This window comes from Vulpes lagopus, chromosome X (genome assembly GCF_018345385.1).
Source record: "Vulpes lagopus strain Blue_001 chromosome X, ASM1834538v1, whole genome shotgun sequence".
Taxonomy (NCBI): Eukaryota; Metazoa; Chordata; class Mammalia; order Carnivora; family Canidae; genus Vulpes; species Vulpes lagopus.
Window position 1 is genome coordinate 118,869,100 of NC_054848.1, and position 8,208 is coordinate 118,877,307.

An 8,208-nucleotide genomic window follows, 5' to 3' on the forward strand; every position below is an offset into this window, starting at 1 on the left:
GGGAAGCTAAAAGACTTGCTCTAAGGTTCACAGCTAGGAAGTGTCAGGGCTGAGGTGTGAGCCCTAGGCTGGGCAACCTCAGATTCTGTCCATCTTCCTTTGGCAGCTCTGGAATGCTGGACACAATGGTGGGAATAGGGGATTGGGAGAAATAGGCTGTTTCAGGCGTCATCCCTAGGGGAGCACTGAAGAGAATAGTGACTTGGGGGGAAGGTGGTGTTAGTACCAATGTTAGTACCAATGCAGTTGTCAGGGATGGCTGAGATACAGCTGGGCCTGGAGGAAAAGCGGCTGCTTACACCTTGACCTGAGATGTCCCATTTCTGACAGGGAGTGGTCGTGGGGTGCTTCCATGAGCCTACAGACTAGCTCTGGTTAGAGTCCTCTTGAAAAGTAGCTTCTTACACTTTGCTTATAACTTGCGACTCAGAAGGGAAACCTGACTCTCCTTTCTGCCATCACTTCAGATGAGATCATCTCAGCTGTTAAGTTAAACAGGAGCGACAGTTAAGATTCTATTTTACTGTCACTAGTTTCCTGACTCTGCCACAACTGTTCAGAACACTTTAGTTTATTCTGCATTGATGTATGAAAGGACAGTATTCATTGGACATCTTTTCATATTTACGATTTCATTTATATAGCAAGTAGAAATAGATGAGTTTATTTGAGCCAAGAACCGTCCTCCATCATAGTAATTCAGCAGTGTTGAGTGCTTTACCAATGAATATCAAACCTTGGTAAAAATTTAAAAGAGAGAGAGAGAGAGAGTAAGAAACATTAAGGGCTCAATATAAGAGTCACATTTTGAGGTTTTACATAATGAGAGAGAGAGGTACTTTTCTTCATTAAATCAGAAAGTGTTCGTCCCATGTAAATACAGCTAGCAAAGTGTTCTTTGATCATTTTCTTTCTTTTTGAAGATTAACTGATGTGATTTAGAAAAGGAAAGTTCTGTTTATTTCTGTTCCTGACCGAAGGCCAGCAATGTTTTATGGTTGCAAACTCTCTGTTACGCCTCCTGTCCTGAGTCTGAATTCATTATTTATATGTATAGATTAGTTAGGTATGAAGTACTCTTTAATGCTTTTTTTAAAGCAATGTATGTGCTTATTTTGTTACTTTTACATTCTGATTACAACTCAGAAATTTGCCGTCTATATTGACAGAGAAGCATGAAATATGAATTCATGGAAGAATTTGGAAAACTATTACATTCTTGATATCCAAGCAGTGGATTTAAGGCAAATAGTAATCACCTCACAGTGTTTCGTTGTCAAATTCGGTGTCTTGTTCAGTAAAACTCACTGCATCCTTTGATACAGCACTGTCCAATAGAACCTTTTGTGATGACAGAGATGCTCTTTAATCTGCTCTCTAATACCATGGCCACTAGCCACATGTAGCTACTGCACACTTGAAATGTGGCTGCTGTCACCAAAGAAATCAATTTTAAATTTTCTTTAATTCTGCTTTTAATTTAGCTACATGTGGTGAATGGCTACCATATTAGGCAGTTCAGCAGTATATTCATTCACAGGCTGTTTATCTGAGGTATAAAGATATTCGCTGTTTAGAGGCCAATATAGTGACATTTAATTACTTTTAAGGAACAGATAGAAGCCTCCGTTTGTTCCTGAAAATAATTGTGTTATGCCAAGCAGCCCTGGGGTGAGAAATGTGCAAATATTTCAATTGAGTTGGCTGGTCAAATTTTTTATTCCTTTATTCACTCAGCAAATATTCATGAAGCACTTGGTAAGTGCTCTGCATTGTGCTAGGTGCTGGGGATACAAGAGGTTCAGTGCATGTGCATTACCTTCAAGAAATTCATTAAGTAGAAAAGGTGGACAAAAAGTAAACTTTCATACAAAATAGAGTAAAGAAAGAGTGAAGAGTCAATGATGACTTAGACGATTTAGTCTTGGGAGACTGGGTGAAGAGTGGCATTTGTCACCAATAGAGGAGACACTGGAGGAGAAGGAAGAAGATGAGGAAGATGAGGAAGAGGAGAAGGGGTCTCATTGGACCACCTGGAGTTAAGGTGTCTAATGTTAGACATCCAGACTGCACATCCTGAAGGCAGTTGGATATTTGGGTCTACACCTCAGGGAGAGGTCTTGAGATAGAGTTATTAGAGTTGCCCTTAGTTGAAGCCAAGAAACAAAATGGAGTCTGCAAGAAGATAATATAAAGAAAAAACAGAAACATTCTAAAAGAAGTACCAACACTTCCAAAGTAAGAAAACATTCTATTAGACTTAGCTGCTTATAAGTTGAGTCAAAGACCGAAAAAAAATAAAGATATAGATATTCTTTTAGGAACTTTACTTTTAAATGATGTCAGGATAAATTTCTAAGTAACTCTGTTGATGTTACTTGATGCTGAAAGTCAAACCATTAAGAAATACATAGTAGACATTTTATAGCCCCATCATATACACAAATGACTGAATTCACTCATTAAATAGTTGTTTTATACCATTTAAATCACTCCTTCCTAAATGTTATATATTTTGATATTTAAAATATATTTTTCCCAAGCTCTTCTTAGTTTTCTACCATTAAAAAATAAATGATGTAAGGGGCACCTGGGTGGCTCAGTCTGTTGAGCATCTGACTCACGGTTTTATCTCAGGACATGATCTCAGGGTCCTGAGATTGAGCCCTGCATCAGGCTCTGTGGTCAGCAGGGAGTCTGCTTGAGATTCTCTCCTCCTCTCTCTGCCCCCCCATGCTCTCTCTCTCAATCTCTCTCTCAAATAAATAGATGTCTTTAAAAATGATGTAAATAAAATTGACTTTTTTTGGCTGTGTCCCGTGAAATATCGAATGGAAAAGTTCTCACCATTGGATCAGGATTGACTTTCTGAAACCTTGCAGAATAATCCAGTTATTCTATTAATCTCGTGTTTTGTGAATGAATTGGGACAGTTTCACATACCGTTTTGTCACTGTGTTGCCACCTTAAGGACTTGTTTTTTATCATATCTGTTACCAGACTCCAGTTTCTCAATTTTGTGGAGTGATGGAGCTTTTTTTACTCTTTGGCCTTGGCCTGCAAAAGAAAAACTCTAGAAAGCAAATTACATTTCCATAATAGATCTCCAGGACATTTTTAAGGCTTAAAAAGTAATTTCAGTATTAAAACCAATATTCTCATTCACTCTACTCTTTCCTCCCCACACCATCCCTCAATCTCCCCCTACTTCTCTCTCACCTTCCACTCACTTGGTGAAAAATAAGCTAGCACTTAGACTCCAGTGCCAGGAAGCTGCATTCTTACCTTGGGCATCAAAATTCTAATTTTGATAGAAATGAATTGTTAATGAGCCAAAGAGTAGAGAGTTTCTCTAATTACAGGAAACAGAAACAAAATTAAATTTGGCCTGAAGGCATTTTTTTTGTAATTGTAGTTGGTTTAAAAATTAAGAAGATTCACTCATATGCCTTGGCTTTTTTTTTTTTTAAGCTTGCTTTGCTCACCACTGTTAACCAGAGGCATTGAGACCTGTGGCAAACTTCATTCTCATGAGGGTCCAGATGGTTCATTTTATAGATACGGTGCAGAACAACTTTCTCTGTAGGAATAGCAGCACCTCAAAGACAAAGATGTGATGTATTAAGAAAAATAAATATTTGTGCTTATTTGAACCTTATTTTTACTGTATAATAGAAAATTTAGATTTAAATGGCAAGCAAGATGTGCTTAGCATTTCTCTTTTCATCTCTTTATAGAATCCAAGGCCAAAGAAGAAGCTCTAGAATGGAATCACTGCGTGCTGCTGAGTCTGTTGCTACTGCTGTTTCAGGCGTACGTACTTAAGAGAGCCATAGGGTGAATGGATGGATCCTTCTCCCTGTAATGTTAATTTTTTAGTTAATGTGTGTTGCCAACGTAAAAGGGTTTTAATTTAAAGAGGTAGCCCATATGGGCAAAGCACCTGAGTGGTGTTCTTAGGCTACCATTTTGTAGCCATTTCTTACTGGGAGCCAGTAACCTGTCATGCTTGTGTTAGGGAGCAAGAACGCCCTGTCCCCTTCAAGGCCCTTCTAGCCAGACTAAGAATCAAATTGACATGAGACAGTTTAATGGAAGAAAATTAAATTTAATAGCATACATAGAGGAAACCCACACAGACAATGGAAATTTCAAAGAAGTCAAGCAGAAGGAGATCTGTATGTCATCCTGAACTAAGGAAAAGGAGGTAGGGGTCTGGGACTTCAAAGGGAAGGAATGCAATCCTCAGGAAGAATGAAAAAGAGTAAATGGTACACAAACGTTTGCTGGGCCACCCAGAAACAGTGGGGCACAGAGAGGATTTGATCAGACATGCCTTGTTACGTCACCCTCCCTAGTTCATAGGTATAATGGTACATGGTGAGAGCTCTCTTCCTGGAGCAGGGCCTCTGCCTAAATTCTTTCAGGCAGTTGTCAGGCAGGGAAAGAGCTTTTCCTGAATATGCTGGGTTTTGATTGCTTTTTTAATTCAAAATAATCTTCATGCAAAGTGGCCCATCTTGGGTCATCCTGCCCTGGTCTCCCAACACTTGGAATGTCCCCGTCATATATTTTTAAAAATTAAGCTCGGGTCTGTGCCATCGTTCATGATCTTTTTGACGTGCAAATACATTTCCTGACGTGCCTGCTGCAGTAGGCTAATGTGAGTAGACTCATGGCACGGCATCATCCCTTCATGGGCAGAACCCAGCCTCTCATTAGCCTACATTGTCCTCCTCCTTTTCCTAAGCCACAGAATGGATCATCCATTTACCCATTCACCAGATGTCACTAGAGAGAATCTTATAGGGATGGACATTAATAGAAATATGGAACCTGGATTTGCACTCAGTGATCTGAAACTCTAGTCTGGGAGAGAAGATTAAAGTGCAAGAAAAAGGGCATAGAGCAGAAAAAGCCTCTCAGAAAGCCTTCCCTGTGGACAGTCTTCCACCTTACCTGCCACTCCCTGGGTCCCTGTGACCCAGCTGCTGCGCTGGTGGTGCTGCAGAGAGAAAGATGGCCTAGACGTCAGAAGATAAGGGTCAGTTCTTGATTCTGCCATTTACCAATTTTGTGACCTGGGGAAAGTTATTTGCCTGCAGAGAGCCTCTGTTTCCCTATCAGTAAAAGGGAAGTGATCATCTGCTAGGCTGTCTCACCTGAACGTAACCTCACTTATCAGTGTATTTTCTGTATTCCTGCAATAAAGTGAAGCTTCTGTGAGAGCAGGGGCTGTGTCGTTCATCAGCCTAGCCCCAGATCTCTTGAACAAGGTTTGCCACACATAAGAGGTGCTCATAAATATTAGATGCACAGTGAATGTTGTATGTTGCAGCACTGTGTTATTTTTATAGCCCTCTTCAAATGTAAGATAAAGGGATTCCAAGAGCAGTATAGAGAGGTGGGTGGGTGGATTCTCACTTTGGCTTTCAGGCCTGCATGTGATTTTGTCTCAAAGGATTTCTGTGTCTCTGGGACTGTGCAGACAGCAGGTGTTTTTACTATTTAAGCTCTTCTGTAACATAGGAGATCCCGTGAGCACACATTTTAAATACAAAGTGCTGATTTTGTAACTGCATTTTCCAGCTATTGCTCGTTGTAGGACAACAGAACTTACCATCCCAAAATATGTCTCTGGCATCGGGATTCTTTTAGGCTGAATATTTTTAACAAAGTGCAAACACAGGAGAAGCTCAGAAGACTGAGTAAAAGTTAACGTTTTGTAAGAGACCTTTACATTTACAAGGGAAATCTCCCTTACAAGGGAAATCCTTCCTTTGTTAAGTGTGACTCCCTCTCTGTACCAGGAAGAGTAGAAAGACCTCTAAATCACTAGGAACTCATCAGTGGAGATTAAATGACTCAGATCTGCATGACAATCTTACCCTATTACTTTGGTTCTCCTAGTTACCTCCCACAAGTGACTCCCTAACCCCAGCGTCTTCTTTTGTCTTTTTACCTGGAGATGGTGTTTAAGCTGATGGCTTTAGCCACCCTGAATACTCACCCAGTATGCCTGGGTCTCTCCCATGTATGCAGGAGGGATGCCATGTTTGATTTTCTCCTGTTAGTCTGTCTGATGGAAGTTTCATTCTTAGAGCAGTCAGGAGAACCTTGTAGGTAACAAGCTACTTGTATGTAGATGAAACTTTCTGAAGACAGTACCTCTGCTTAACCTAACACTGTTCAAAGAAGTATGAAGTCGACGAAATGAGGTAGAAAAAGGCTGTTTTCAGCAGAGCAGTGTTCTGTTTATATACAAACTAATTGCAGTTAGGCCAGGAAAAGAGGCCAACACATCCACAGACCTCTGGCCATCCGTCTAGCATCTGTGCTGCTGACAACGTTACTTCATCAGTCAGACAACAAATATTCACCTTGGGTCTGTAGTGTATAATGTGTGAGCAGTTCAGAGTCCTTCAGTGTAATGTGTCTTGAGGAAAGCTGGGCTTTAAAAACCTCACTTTATAAACTTATAAAACCTAAGTAATTATAACATGTAAAGGTATTTTTTAAAGAAACCCATAATGGCTTAGTGAATTTATGTTAGACTAAATAAAACATCTGAACACACAAAAATGGACATCTTAGTCAACATCTGAGTATGCACATTTCTACTGAAACTCATCCACGAAGCAAGGACTAGTGAGTTAATTGATAAGTGACTATGATAAAAAGCAGAAGGAGGAGGACAGGGAAAGAAAGGTCATATCCCATCTCATTGAATACTGCCCCACCAGCATATCTTTCTCAATAATGAAAAGATTGTCCCGTCTCCAGCTACACGTTGCTTATTTTAAGGAGTACAAAACACAGTGCACTTGAACAGGGAGCTTGCGCAATGTCCTGCTGTTGAAATCTTGGGATTTGATCTTGGCCAGTGTGTTCCCACAAACAGGTTCCCTGTAGAAAAATCGGCATGGATCCATGTCTTAATCCAGTCTGGAAACAAAACAAATCAAAGCCCAAGCGCTAAAATTTTCAGCAGAGATGTAAAAGATTCCATCGCTAAACCAGGTACTTATGTGAGCAGTGAGCTGCAGACTGCTCAAAAGGATCCAGGTGTGAAGGAAGTAGAAGTGGATCAGTGGGCTAGGAATAGGATGTGTACAATTGAAAGGAGCAGACGGCTTAAATGGAGGAAGCCCGGCTAGGGAAGAGAGTGCTGGGTTTGAAGTCATTGGACCCTCTCGCTCTGCTCCTGCCTTACTGTGTGACCTTGTCCTCTCTGACACCATCAAAGGGGGAGGTTGCTCTCCAGGGCCATTTCCATCTCAGCATCCCTATGTAAAGATGTCTTGGGTAGTAATACTTCCAACTTTGACCTGCATTGAAGACATGGAGTTAGTCGTTAAGCAGCTTGTATCTGACCTTTCCTTGCTCTCAGCGCGGGCTGCCCGTGCAGAAGCGGTGGAGAAAAAGCCCCACTGGTGGCCGTGCCCTTCTCCTGCGGCCTGGTCAGCATCCTACCAACGCCTGTGAAAGGCATATGTGTGTGTGTGTGTGTGTGTGTGTGTGTGTGTGCCCACGTGCGCATGCCACGGCCTTCAAATGGAACACAGTTTTCTTCTGCTTGTGCTTTCAGCACATTTGTACTCTGTTTATTTTCTCAGTTTTGCCAGCATAGCATGTGGCACCCATAATCCCTGCTTGTTATTACCTTCTAATAATATTTTTCAAGGACATGTTTCATGATGGTTTTGTTTAGGTGTTCACTTGGTAGAAGCAGTGTTGGAAATTGTGATGTGAAATGCGTCCAAGTTTGTGTTCTGCCCGAGTTTCCTGTTGTTTATATATCTGTCTCCAAAATGACATGTTCTCTTCTTCTCTTTGGGAAATTCTCAGGATCAGGCCAGTATTGTCACGGCCAAGCAGTATGGACCACAGGAGTCTGTTCAGATAATCAAGATACAGTCTGATACATCTTACAACTCCAGCATATCTTCCCTGGAAAGCACAGCAATATCTCCAGGTAGGTACATTTGGACACTTGGATAGGGATTATCAGAAGAAAAATCATGGCCCACAGGGTAGGTCTGGTTTTTCAGAGGAAGAGAATGTTCTGTTCATAATGGTGTGAATTCACAAGAGTGAGCTTTCTTCATCTTCTGTAAGCTTTTTGAGATGATGATTTGAGAGCAATGAAAGTGAATGTCTCATCAATGGTTCGAGTGCTTGGGAGTGGTATTACTCTGTCCCATTAAA